The sequence below is a fragment of the Homarus americanus genome, unplaced genomic scaffold (assembly GCF_018991925.1).
Source record: "Homarus americanus isolate GMGI-L3 unplaced genomic scaffold, GMGI_Hamer_2.0 scaffold4896, whole genome shotgun sequence".
Taxonomy (NCBI): Eukaryota; Metazoa; Arthropoda; class Malacostraca; order Decapoda; family Nephropidae; genus Homarus; species Homarus americanus.
In genome coordinates this window covers 2241167-2256705 of record NW_024749657.1, presented here as the reverse complement: position 1 = coordinate 2256705, position 15539 = coordinate 2241167, and positions in this window count along the sequence as shown.

Here is a 15539-nt window from a genome sequence, read left to right as displayed (position 1 = left end):
CAGAAGGCAGATCTCCATGACAAGTTCCAGTCTGAAGGCTTTCACCTATCTCTAGCTTACCTGGTGGACATCTTCGAAGCGTTGAATGCTCTCAACCTTAAACTACAAGGGAAAAACATCAACATCATCATGCACCACGACACCATTCGAACCTTCATGGCCAAACTCGACCTCTGGAAGTGTCGAATTCAGCAGGGAAATACAGCCAGTTTTAATAACTTGGATTCTGCTCTCATTCACGGTAACCTTGATTTTGAGTTAAAGAAACAAATAATCACTCATCTAACTGACTTGAAAACAGAATTCATCAGATACTTCCCAGAGATAGATGAGAAGCGTGAAGCCTGGAAATTCATCAGGAACCCATTTCAATGTGAAGTAGCTGATGTTTCGGATGAAGTGCAAGAGGAGTTTCTTGAGTTGACGTTCAACTCCACAGCTAAGGAAGACTTCAAAGAACTGGATCTTGAGACGTTCTGGGTCAAGTACCTTCCTGTTTACCCTCTGATCTCACATCAGGCTCTTCGGATTCTAACTATGTTCGGATCCACGTATCTTTGTGAAGCTGCATTTTCCACGCTCGTTGCTGTCAAGCAGGCTGAATGTTGAAGGGGATTTATGTTGTGCACTCTCTGGCATTCAACCACGCATTCAAGATCTTGTAGCTAAGAAGCAGTGTCAAGTATCTCACTAATTTATACTCAATAAAAAGACTAAGAACGCAATATTTTTCATTTTTCTTTAAAATCTGGGAGGGAATTTTATTCATAGATGCAAGGGGGGCGTGGAGGGAAGGACCAATTCACTAGAGGGAGCGTGGTAGTAAAAAGGTTAAGAACCACTGTTCTAAAGTATTGTAGGGTTTCGTGATATTATGTTGTCTAGCACTCAGGATGGATGGAAACTCTAAGGTGGTGGTTTTCTTATATAATATAAGTTATATGGTAGACAGTCTGGTGCTGGAGATGCCGTGTGGTGAGGAGCTGCTCAGTAGACACGTTCGGTGAGTAGCGTGTTGAAGGAGGTAGATGTGCAGGAGCTTCGTTAGAGAAGATGTTGCCTGTTGCTGGCCTCCAGGTTGAATGAGAACGGGACAGCGAGGAGCTTGCTTGGAGGAGGTGTTGTGTGTTCAGGAACCGAGAGCAGAATAAGAGAGCTGGTTGGTGAGGAAGCTCAGAGAAGGACAGCTGGTGGGTCGCCATGCTCGCCGGCGGGAGCGAGGGCCGCCAGGCAGGCGGAGGAGAAGCGAGGGCCGCCAGGCAGCGGCGGAGGAGGTGTTGCGTGTTCAAGAAGAGAGGCCAGAATGAATCTCAATGGAGAGACAGAGCTTATATACACAGCAGCCGTGAGTCACCCGTGAGTCAACCGTGGGAAGTCGCCGGTCTTTTGACTCCGTTGCTAGGATACTGTGGCATCTGGTGATGCCCCCCCCTGGGCCGCTCGTTTGGTTGCTAGGGAAGACGTAGCAGGTGGCATGCGGTTACGCAGTTGTAGGGGAGACGTCCACTACAGTATATTGTTTTTGTAAAATAATGTTTACATAAATGAATACAGTACAGTAGGATCTCAAGCTTAGCAAGTTTTAGATTCACAATTCATATGTTTCGCGTCACTTTTAAAATTTCCAGCCTCTCAAGAATAGCGATTTTCATTACCAGTTTTGCGAGTCATTGTTGAGTGGACAGCGCGCATTGTCACGGTCTTCTGTTACCGTCGACCCGCCGAGTGTTTATTGTTTTTGGCGTAACGGCAGTTAGTTTGAATGAGCGAGCGGTGCAGTGACCTTGGATTATATAACCCATTGTGCTTACGTTTTGCGAAATTCTTGTTTAACTATTAATGATTCTTGTGTATTAACGATAAGTGAAGTGTGTAATGTAAGTGTCGGGAGCGGTTCTGGTGGTAATGATGGCCGTAGAGAAGGTCAACAAGGGAAGCCCCAAGCCAAGCGTGACTACCGTAAGTGAGTCAAGAAGAGGAAATACTCCCTTGAAATGAAATGGGAGATGCTTGAAATGATCAAAAGTGGTGCTCGTACCAGTGAAGTCATGAGTAGGTTCAACTACCCCGAATTAACCATAAGTTTCCTTAAGGAGAACAAGGAAGCCTTAACTGCTTCTGTGAAAGTATTCTCAAGATTTTCTAGTAGCAGGACATTCTCCGATACCTCACAATGACACCTACTGCTTGTTATCACAGAACATTACCTTCACAAGTGGGTGGAAAGAAGAATCGTGAGCAAGACGACCTGTCTGGGCCACAGATAAGGCATCAGGAATGTGTTTATTACGCTGCAGTTGTACAGAAGAAACTCATTAACTCTCCACCACCGTTCAATGCTTCTGTTGGTTGGTTGGCTGCCTTAAGAAGCGTTATGAAGCCAAGTTTGCCCACTACCATGGGGAGAGTGCATCGGCTGATGTCATAGCAGCAGAAAAATATCCACCTGTCTTTCAAGCTCTTGTGAAAGAGGGTGTCTATTGCCGAGACCAGATCTTCAATTGTGATGAAACTGGTATTTTCTGGAAGTGTTCACCTAAGGGGTGTAAAGACTTCAAAAGACAGGATTAGTTTTATTCACAGCTAATGCAAGTGGAGATTTCTTGATGAAACTCCTGGTTGTTAACCTTGCTGCCCGTCCTAGAGCCTACCGTCATGCCAATATGCCGCAGCTCAATGTTTATTGGACGTCTAATAAGAAAGCTTGGGTTACAACGTCTTTATGCACCGATTGGTTTGACAAGCACTTTGTTCCTGACACCCAACAGTATTGCCGGAGGAAGAACATTGACTTCAAAGTGATCCTGGTGATGGATAATGCTCCTGGACACTCTATGTTTCTAATTGGATACCACCCTGAGGTTAGAGGAGGGAGCAGGGAGGAAGCAGTAACCAGCCCTCCCTGCCTCGGAACCCATCAACCAACCCCGTCAAGCATTTCACTGACCCCATCAAGGTAAGTTATTATAGAGTATGAGCATATATAAATATTGTTATCAACAGTATGTACAATATAATATGTATGAGTACATTACTGTAATGTAATTTTCTTGGTGGGTTGTAAGTCATTATAGGGGGGTTTGGGTGATGCCGCAGAACTGATTAGGCTTATTTGCATGTATTTCAATGTCACTTGTTTCGCGATTTTAACTTTCGCAATGCTAAAACCGGTACCAATTAGTCAATCATTCAACATGAGATCCAACTGTACTGTACACTTGTGTATCTGTCCGACTGCCGTTAAGCCTCCATAGAAGGGGTCTCTGTTCAAGATACACAATTTAGATGTGGAACCACTCGCCAATATACCAGGAAAAATTTTGTAGATGTGCTATTTTTTCTGGGGATAAGAAAATGTCTCAACACCAGAATCATTGCACCAATTGTTCTGGCTACTGGGGAGATTACTATACTGTATAGGTATTATTGTACCAATAAAATTTAAGGAATATGTCCTAAGTAGCTAGGATGCCTTCATTGAAGTGATTATACCTGTACTTAATGTATCAATTGAAAATGAATTTGATATAAAAAGTTTATTATTTCTGTTCATTCTTTATTTCTTGATGCACTCAGTGTACCCAATATTTATCTGAAATAGTTGTTTTGAAAGAACCTCCAACATAATTCAAACTTCCTTGCAGTGTTGGGAGTAAAGGTGTTATTAGTAAAGGTTGCAGTAATGCCATTACAGCACTTAAGAAAATTTGGAACAATATTGGCAACAGCATTACTTTTGTGGACAATTCAAATCGTTACTTTTATATTTGAATAAATTAAAGTATATCAACAGTGGAAAAAAATGCACATGAATAGCTGAATGTTTTATCATCGTCATTCCCTATTGAGCTGTGACATTTACGCATTTCCATTAACCCACGAAGTAGTGTCTATACAAGATGCTTTAGGACAAGCGTCGACATTGGCGACTTATTTTAAATGATCCGCCTGCATACATCACATTTGGAAACATGATTTTCATTATGTCATTGCCTAAACCAACCAATAAATGAGTAATAGGACTGAAAGACGCCAGATTCAGCTATATTTTTAGAGGTACAATTTGAATTGCACATGCATGAGTGGATATAAGGGGGATCGAGCATAGGTAATGCTATTTGTGTAGTTCGACAGTACTGTCATAAAATAATATACAGTGACCCCTCCGTTAACGAACTCAATCCGTTCCAGAAGGTCGTTCGTTAACCGAAACCATTGTTTCAATGGGTTTTTGGGTAATTGGTTCCAGCTCACCGAAAATTTTCTAAATTCAACAAAAATGGTAGAAAAGTTCACTTACTTTGAGGTGTGTATGTAGAAGGCTCCTGAATGATGATGATGATGATGATGATGATGATGATGATGGGAATTAGAATGGGGGTGGAGGAGAAGGAAGAAGAGAAGGCATTGGGGTGGAAGAGAAGTCACCCCATGGCACCATTTCACCCATAAAATTTTAGCTTTCTTGGTGTAATTCAAGATTATTTTCTTTAAATCAACACTGCACTGCATTATATATTGTCAATATGTAAAATATATTTCAAAATGACCAATAATTTGCTTGGAAACACAGAAAAAAAGCGTTTAGTTGAAGAGAGTCTCAAGCAAGATGTTACCTCCAGTGAAAACAGAGAGAGACTAACGCCTGTTTGCTGTGTTAAGAGGCTGGATGCCACACATTAAACTAGTCACTTTACCTTCAATTATGTTCAATAATTGTTAAAATGACTAAAAAATTGAATATTAAACTTTTAAAATTATTGAATAGTATAAACTTCTTGATATTTACTAAAATAGTAAGGAATTTAAGCCCTAGAACCGATTAATGTATTGGCGGACTGATACTAAAGCTGGTTGCCCGGTCAGTGCAAGCGAAAACATGTTGAGGTCGGTTCGTAAGAACTTCGTTAACCTAATTTTTTTTCGTTAACCAAATTGAAGATCCTTATGGAAGGCAGTTCGTTAATCGAAATTACGTTAACCGAGGTGTTCGTTAAACGAGGGGTCACTGTATTATCAAAATTTTCTGATTGTTTGTGAGCTCTTTCTCAACTAAATTATGCTGTTATATAGAATAAAAACAGCAGATTATTATAAGTTTATGGAGCTAAGCAGCACGAAAGTAGAAAGTGGCTTGTGTACCAAAAATTTACACTGACTCACTATTTCATTTTGTTTTCTTACTACATAGCTATTCAAAAATCCATTGTTTACAAATTTTTGCTTGTCCAATTGCTAGTTATATGACCAATATTGTGTGCACAAAAAAGGTAACTGACTTGTTACTTTTTAAAAAGTGTAACAGCAGTGGTAATGGCATTACATTTTCTACCAAATAACAGTAACGTTGTTACTTTTAAAAGTAGAGCGCACAACACTGCTTCCTTAAAACAGATACAATACTCCCTAACCTTCAATGGATGAGCAGTTATATGCCTGATATTAAGCTCAGAATTGCTAATGTTGAGGAGGTGCGATGGAGTGTAAAGAAGGTCTTTGGTCAGCTTCTATGAGCTGGAAGGATGCCTTTTGGAATGTTTCTATTGTAAGGTCACTCAGTAACTTCTTAGCTTCAGAGTATGGATGGATTAATTCCATTTAATAAATACTGGATAGTTGAGATAAACTAAATTACATAAACAAATTATCCACTGTAGCATTCGTTTTACGAGTTGGATAATAACCAGAATGAATTGTCTACCGCACTGCCTAACCAGCAGTAATTGGGGACCTGGATGTTAATCACAGCATTCACCGCTAACCCACACAAGTGCGGATAATGGCTGTAAAATATTGATGATGAGTACGGTATAATAGAAAAATAAAGTATCATGAGTGCTACTGCTATAGGTTAACTATTAAAAGAAAGAAGAAATTATTACATTTTTATTTTAGATATGTCTTCGGTGGATCACACATGAAAACTTTACTGAGATCAGAATAAATACTGATTATACTAATGTGCATAACATTGTGTTCTAACATTTACATAAATTATGCACAGCTATATAATGGTTAGTTTTAAGCATGAGATCAGTACCATTGCACAAATAATTGATTTGAAAGTATATGCCCTGTTAAAGGAAACATAATGTACTTCAATATACCGGGGTATATTTTTTCATCATGGGAATTAAATATCACAGCTTCCAGTGCAAAATAAGAAAAAAGCCATTATTTTGTATGGCACAATACCTTGTAACACAGCATGAACACAACTGTACCTTAATAGCTATATGAAAGACCATCACATGGCACCAACTCAGAATAGGACCATAAGACAAGAACAAAAAACCTTAAAATGAGATTATTTTAACTACAAAAATTGTTTTATTATTATTGGTGATGTCTGGATTTTGCCTAAATGAAGATTATTTTTCAAAATCAGATGTATACCGTATTAGTTTATTTGAAAATTAATAAACTTTATACATTAAACACTGGAGAGAAAATATTTTCTGTATAAAAAATATCCTTCATAATTTTATTTCTATAAAATAAATGGGGAAGGCACACTGGATCCTGTTAGAACTGTATTTGGTTATAAAGGCCAATTTGTGATTTTTCAGTTTTTTTTTTTAAATGCTCTTAATAATGGGACAAAGTATAGACATTCCCGTAGCTTTAATAGGTGTACAGTGTTCATAGGCTACATAAGCTAAAATACCTCTCCTCATTATGTCTTATTTTATGCAAACTATTATTTTTTCACAATAATGTTTACAGTTAGTGAAGGAACTCTACCCTTAAACTTCATTATTTAATGATAAAGGGGAAATACAAAGGAATAAGTAAAGCTTATGAACTCCTATAGAATCAGTTTTCTTTCAGAGCACCTGATACGTACTGTACACATCAACCCTCAACTGGCTGTGTAAGTACACTTAAATCTCAGCTCATAAAAGGCTTTTACTGGTGAAGGCACTGTCAAGATCCAGAAAGAAACGTCTATATTTTTACGTACAATTATGATCACTGTACGTATAACCTCGTGTTATACACTTTATTGTTTGTAATTTATATTCAATGCCATTTTTTCACTTAAAGCTTAATAGATTAACAATGGACTTCACTACTTTAGGCATTTGTTTGTTACCTGATCAACCAATGTCATGAAACAGGTGATTGTCATATTTACATATCCCAAACTCTCTAACCCTATTAATGATACATTACACTTCTACATCACTAATTGATAAAAGGACCAAAAATCTATTTCCTGTTAACACATAAATGCAGAATATCAATTCATGTTTTCAGAACTATCCTACTTGTAGTAATAATCACATTTCAAAGGCTGTGTACAGTATTCCATAAAATGCAATAGGTAATGCATTCTTTAACTCACTCTACAATGGTACATTCCTTGAAAGTTCTCTATTACAAAAGACAAAGATTGTCCAAGAAAAAATATTTACACAGATTTTGCAAACAATATTTACAAATGTGTATTTTTCATGTATAAATGTGTTTGATTGCTTCTTTATGTATAATATTCATACATTTGTGTGAAGTGTCTACCTGTTAGCAGTCCATTTGACTTGCAAGGAACTTAAGTGATTATACTGCATATATTCATACTTATATAATATCTGCAAGGTATATACAGTAACTAGTAAATATGTGTGTAGGATTATTTACATCAGTTTCTCATATCATCAGAATTTGATATTTAGCAATTCTGATAAAACATTATTTTGGTAAAGTTTAATATTTTAAAACATATTCACAAATTAATATTGTCATAAACACTAAATTATTGCACGGTTTTATCTGGTCTCAGTTTCTTTATATAGATGTACTTGATTCCTTAGCTTAATCCACTGATGCATAATGAACATTTTAACTGTAAAAGCATATGGTAACAAATATGTTGTTGTAATGAACTTTACTGTTGTTCCTCTAGTAGTCATAATTCAGCCTCTTAAAAAGTTTTAGATAAAAAAAATAAAAATAATGGGATACAGGAGGAATGTAACAGTAAAACTAATAACCTGCATATCTTTACTATGAAATATTCGAGAATCACTAAAATCAAACCTAATTTTGACAATTTCCTCTTATCTCCAGCATGTATCTGATGACTTCATAGGTGTGGTCCACTTGGTTACTATGTCATTTCTTCCAGTGACCCAAATTTATAAATTTCAAATGTTTCTATTAAACCTGATGTAGAGTCAACATTTCATTATGATTGTACAGGTATCCCTCGTTTAATGATGGGGATGTGTTCCTGAAGAACATAACGTTAAGCGAAATTATCGCTAAATGAGGGATAACGAGGAATAATATCCATGGAGATGGCGTGCTGCCAATGTTATGTGTAAGGAAACTATAAAAGTTGTCGAATAATCACTGCAATACTTTCATGTGATTTAGAAATAAAGAACATAAAATAAGAAAAATGAAAAGCATGTGTGGGGAGTGAATGTATGTAATGAGACTTCACTCCCGAGTCTTTCCCAATAAATCGAACATCGCTAAACTGAATTCTTATTAATTGTTAAACAAGAAAGGGTGTTAAACATTTTATATTGCTAAACCGAAATATCGCTAAGTGAATGAATGTTAAACGAGGGATACCTGTATTAACATTAAATGAATTGGAGATTCCTTCCCCCACAGTTGGCGAGTGTAGTGTTCCCACAATGCATGATACTTCTTAAGAGCTTTCCCATACAGAAGTGTCCATTGGTGCATGTATGGAAGCTGCCAAGGGGGTTAATGGTAACTTGTAGAATATTCAACATCAGATAGGCAGAACATTAAATAATCAGTTTCATATAAGAAATGCAGAATGGATGACATGCTTTCTTATACACTACAATAAATTATACATAGTGTACTAGTTTTACTGATATTTTCGAGAATATAAAAATTAACGATCACAGATCTAATACATATTGTGCAAAAATATTTAACACTAACTATGACTTTTCAAGTGATTGCTTGATTACAATGAGTACCTAAAGACAATAATAACCCTATACACTGTACTGTAGTAATGTCTAAGTTGGCCATACTACTGTACCTAGTTAACCTCTGACAATTACCAATAACTTGATAAGTCAAGTTCACCTTTAATCATGTATGTGCTGACAGGTGTGTAACATAGAATGCAGTGTCATTATTGAGCAACACTAATGGCCTCACAAGTAAATAAGAACAGATGTTAAGGGATTAATTGAACCTCAAAATGTATATTAAGTCTTGTCCAAAATTACAAATACCTGTAGTAATTCAAGCTTGGGTGAATCCTGAACATATTAAATTTCTATGTCGATTCTTACCTCATGAATCAATATTATTGTATCTCACAAAGAATGTCTAGCAAATCAAAAACCAATGTCAAATAACATCTTTGTATTATATGTACAGTATCTCAAAAACAGTATCTGCTCACACTGTGAAATAATATGAGACCACGGGTGATAGATATTGGGACATGTATTTACTTTGGTACAGGTGTATAGTTTCATATAAGTTATGCAATGTGCATTTATTTTGGTGTAATTAGTATGATGTTTGGTTACCAAATTTAGCAGGATCAGTATGCCAGAGAGCCACACATACCAACCCTCCCGGGACATCATGAGTTAGTCCCAAAATTGTAAAGTAACGAAGTAAATTTACGTGAGTACTGTACTCAAGTAATATTTTTGGGTATTTACTTTCTAAAATGTACTCAAAATTTTCAGTAGTTTTACCTTTACTCAAGAATTTTTCTAATACTTTTACTCCAATACGTTACGTGCCCCAAACCGGACACAGAACAAACTTGGTAGCTAACCAATCACATGTGTTTCTTCATGTCTGGACCAATCGCACGAGTTCTTTCATATAATTTTATCTACGTACCCAAGCGACAAACACCGAGTTTAAGCGGCCAGCATTATACGACTTATCTCTCAAGCTTAACACTCCATTATCTGCATCTGCTGCTTGAGAGCATCTGTTTACTCATGCTGGGCTTATATTTAGGCCTAAAAGATCCAAATTGGACAGCTATAATTTTGAGTTACTGTAATTATTGATTATCTCAATACAGATATTTGCAAATAAACACATTGTAGTGGACTTCTCCCCTGCAACTGCGTAGCCACAGCCATCAGCTGCTACCATCTTCCCTAGCAACCAAACTAGCGTGCCTTCCACCAGATGCCGCAGTATCCTAGCAACGGAACCAAAGACCGGCGACTTTCTCGGGTTTTCCCAACATGACTCATAGATGACTCACGGCTGCTGGGTATATAAGCTCTGTCTCTCCATTGAGATTCATTCTGGCCAAACTTCCTGAACACGCAACACCTTCTCCTCCTCCGCCGCTGCCTGGCGGCCCTCGCTTCTCCTCCGCCTGTCTGGCGGTCCTCGCTCCAGCCAGCGAGCATGGCGACCCACCAGCTGTCCTTCTCTGAGCGTCCTCACCAACCAGCACTTTCATTCTGCTCTCGGTTCCTGAACACGCAACACCTCCTCCAGCAAGCTCCTCGCTGTCCAACTTTCATTCAACCTGAAGGCCAGCAACAGGCAACATCTTCTCTAACGAAGCTCCTGCACATCTACCTCCTTCAACACGCTACTCACCGAACATCTCTACTGAGCAGCTCCTCACCACACGGCACCTCCAGCACCAGACTGTCTATCATATAACTTATATTATACAAGAAAACCACCTTAGAGTTTCCATCCATCCTGAGTGCTAGACAACATTATATCACGAAAACCCTACAACATGCTATGCACTTTTTAGTTTTATCTTTAGTTAACCAGTTTTTATTTTATTTTACTGTGGATTTATTTTAAAATTTGAAACAATAGTTTTGTTGTTACGGTAATTTTTACTTTTAGTACTCGAGTACAGTTCTTTATGAATTAGATACTTTTTTACTTCTACTTGAGTACATTGAACTTTTGATACTTTTACTTAAGTAATAAAATCCGGTACTTTTTAAAACTTTGAGTTACGTGTAGAACTTCAGAAGTAATCGGACTCATCCTGGCAGATACTTTTTTGAGATACTGTACAGATGGACAAAATTTCCATGAACACTTAGCAATATCTGGTACCTACATCTGAGTTATATAAATGATTGTTTTATACTGTTTCTAATCACGTATTATGTCGGATCCACAAAATGGGAAAAACACTCCTAATCAAGGAGGTTTAATAAAGGTGGAGATGGCAATGAGGCGCGCTGAGTGAAGCCCGTGCAAGTGAGTGGCTGCCAACAATAATCCCACAACTCAGCAATTTTCAGCTGCCTACATGAAATTGGTTTTGCACAATGAAATACAAGAAATTTGGCAAGGTAACTGTATCCCTTTGGAATCTGTTCCTATCTTGACAGCTCTGGTAGCTTTGAAAAAATGGCAAAATTTGGAGTACAGTACTCGTTCTGTACATGTATTAGGTGTTGATGCGATTAATAATAGCTCAACTAAGAGTAGAGTCTTTGACGACCATGAGCTAAATCATCATTTGGGAGAAAAATATCCTGATGTTCAGGTTCCGTGTCTATCAGAATACTCTGAGAAGGTTGTAACATACATTGCTGGCTTTGTTGTATCCAAACTGAATAAGAAGCTTAACTGTGAAACCTGTACCTCTGTTCTGACAGTGCCATAGCCTCTTTCAATTATTCACTTGTGCTTCAGAACAGAGGGAGACTAAGTTTTCCTTCACTAGATGTTAATAAGATTTGTCAAAATTTTGAAGAAAAAAATCAGGAATAATATCACTTCTCTGACTTCTAACCCACATGACAAAATAGTTTCCTACAATAAGCAGAAAATCGTTCAGTCTGTTTAAATTAGTCATTCAAAATTTTTTTTTTTTAGCTTCTTTCTCACATGGCTCATTAAACAATCATCTTTTTTATTGATCAAAGCAGCTCTGTAAAATCTACCTTGAAGTAAGATATTCCTCTGCAGGAAAACAATACATGTTTAATCTACACAAACAGAAAAATTTAAAAGTCGCCAAACCCATGATAAGTTGGTTTTGTTCAGTGGATTGTAGGTAATGTACACAGAGTGCTATGTCACGAAAAGCAGTGTATGATCCTATTATTTCATTAATTTTGTATAATTTAGTCTTTAATATAAAGTGTGTCATTAAAAATATTGTTGTACAGTATTACAAAACTGACTCCATTTTATTTGGCAGTAATGAAAGGTGAAGAATTAAAGATAAGTTGGTTGCTAGCACCATACCCCCTACCAGTATACCGACCACCAGCCCATGCTGGTTTCACTCCCCATTGAGCTGTGTGGGGTGATTGCTGCCTCCACCTATATTAAACCTCCTTGCTCCTAATACAAAGAATATTTTGAAAATATGTTAAAATTCCAATCCCCTCACCTAGTGATCAAGTACTTATGTACATGCCAGATACTGCCAAGTGTCCAGGGAATTTTGTCTGCAACTGTACAGTACTGTACAGTACAGTACTTGAATTTTATAAGTTCAATGTTCTATACGAAGGCACTTTTTAATACCGAGAAAAAAAAAAGGTAACTATCCCCCGATTAGCATTAATTCACTTAACAATAATTCAGTTTAGCGATGTAAAATTTTTAACACTAGTTTAATGTTAGGTCAAAATTCAGTTTTCCATAACTTGACTTACTATGATGGGAGAAAAACCGGGGATGGGGTGGCCTGTGAGATGGCATGTTGAAACTATAAAAGTTGTGGAAAAATTATTTCAATACAGTATAGTACTGTACAGTACTCTAATGTGAGTTAGGAATATAGGAAAGCCTCTAATAATGACGGTTCTACTAATGACGATCCATATTTAAAACCCTGGTTAATTTCGAACCATATCCAATTTTCACCATTACACTATTACCCCGCTTTACGCGGTTTCACTTTCCGGGATTTCTCATTTACGCGGTGCCTCGCCAGAACCGAACTTTCACTTTCCGCGGTGCATCTACTCATATACGCGGGAAGCGGCGCGGGCAGGATGCGCACAAGGTCGCCCATTCATCAAAACATTACCGAGTTCTTCACCCGCCACCCACCACAGCCGGCCTAAGTCAGTGATAGTGATAGTGAGGATATGGACTTATATGGAGTTTGAGGGGTTTGACAAAGAGGCCCTGCAAGCCTATGTGGTGGATAGTGATACAGGTGAGGGCCAATAATCTGCCCTCTGCCTCGGAACCAACCCCCTATCCCTGTGTGCCCAGCCATCTTTCCTACTAATGTAAGTGTTAAAAAAACTAATATTATTGATATTTCTCTTAATTATTAATTGTGTGTGCATACCATCATAAAATTAAGATGTAATTTTTACTACAACGTAGGTATTATGTCTGAAAAAGTGGAGTTTGGGGATCTGGCCAGTCTCTATTGGAATTAATCCCATATGTTCTGTTGTTCACTTTACGCGGTTTTCACTTTCCGCGGTACCCCATGGGTTCAACTGACCGCGTAAATCGGGGTACTACTGTGTTTTATTCACATTTACGTCAAAAATACACTGAAAGGTCAAATATAATTACATTTTCACGAATGTTGCCGGGCTGGTGAGTAGTGATGCCAGCATCACAAATAAACAGTTACAGCTTAGTGGGCATTTTGTTTTCACGCATCTGAACAGGAACAGGAGAAAAACTTTCTCGGGTATCTTACAGTATTTTTGTGCCCCTATTCAACATGAGCAAGAGAACAAGTGATGGTTTAAAAGCTAAAACAAAGAGTATAAGCTTAGCCAAGAAACTACATACTGTATGTTGAAACAATATGAAAATAGGTGAGAGGTCTTTGGCTATTTCACATGCTTTGGGGATGGCAGAATCAGCAGTGAAAACTATCTGTAAGAATGAAGAAAAAATTAAGAAAATGCTCAGTTGATGAAAAGAATGTTCAGGAGCTATTTAACAGTCACGGAGAACACCTGACAAATGAAGAACTGATGCAACTTGAACAAGAGTACGAGCAGAACACAAAAACACTAACAGATTACCCTTACCTCCCTATCTCACAAATTTATGACAACATTGGTTAGTAGAATTTCTGTTTTACATTCATAAGCATGAACAGTAATAAGTGTTGCTTCCATATTCCTATGTAGATAAATGATGCTATGTTTTCACATGAGTGTAGGTACATATGATGTCCTTACGCAATCCATCTCACTTTTTTTTTACCATCAGTGGTTACTTCTACTGTACAGTACATTAATTAACAGTATTTAAAACACAGATTTTTTTACATTAATTTTACAGCAGCAACAACCATCTTATTTTCTTCGATTTCAGATGGAGAACTGTCATCATGGATATAGACACTGACAACAACAATGGCATCCCATTGTCTCTTCTGAGACTATATTATTATTGATTTATATTGTACAGTAAACCCTTGCGATTCACAATTTTGACGATTCGCGGTAAGCAGATAGTGGCTATGGTGGCTAGCTTAAGAGCCTCTCTTGCAGCACAACTAGTCACCCCACACGCCCACAGTGTCTCTTCTCCTTCTCTTTGCACTCAACCAATGCCTACGACGCAGCATCTCTTGTGTTGTATTATCAAAACTTCAGTGTTTCTGTGTGAAAATGGCCCCTAAAAGACTGCCGAGCATCAGTGCTAGTGATGCTAGTGGAGTGAAACATAAAAGGCAGAAGTCAATGATGACCTTCACAATGAAAGTTGAATTACAGTATTAGATAAGTTAAAGGAGGGGACGAGTGCTGCCGCAGCTGGTCAGTTGTTTGGTCACAAGAAATCAACAAGGCATTATTTCCCTACCAGAAAATGTTTAAAAGACCTTAAAGCCAAGAGGAAACAACTACCAATCTCTATGTTTTTTCAAGAAAGAACCAGCCACACGTTCAGCTGATTTGTCTCACTCAGTCAGCTGCCGCCACCACTCCACCACCCTCCTCCCAGCCACCTCACCACCCACCACTGCATCACCCTCTTCCAACAGTGATCCTGATGATCTCCCTATGCTTCAGTAACCAGATTTCTCCTTATGTACAGTACACCATTTCATCAAGCTCCAAACTTCCACATACAAAGGTAAGTAGTATGAGTGTCTTAAATTTCTCATACACAGTACAGGTATACATTAGTGCTCTTAGGTAGTTTAAGTTGCTATTCGTGGTTTTGCCAATTCACGCCATTCCTTGGAGCCTAACCCAGCAAACAGCGAGGGTTTACTGTATAAGGTGCATTCATAAACATTATTTAAAGAATATAGTTTTCACTTTTCACTGATTTTATTGTTCTGGGGGAAATGAGGGTAAAAAGCCACACAAAAGATATGAAAAGGTCACACTTGGGAACGCATCTCATTATTATTGCTTTCTATTAAAGGTAATTAATGATTCACGATACAACGAATCACCTTACACTGCAGTATTGGAGTACACACATTACCGTCATTATTCGAGGCTTTTCTGTAGAGAAAACATAATATAAAACTGTAAAATAAGAAAAATGAAGAGCATGAGTGTGTATATGTGGTAAGTGAACCTTTGTATTGAGACAGTGAGCTATAACTGAGACCAGCCACACTCTCT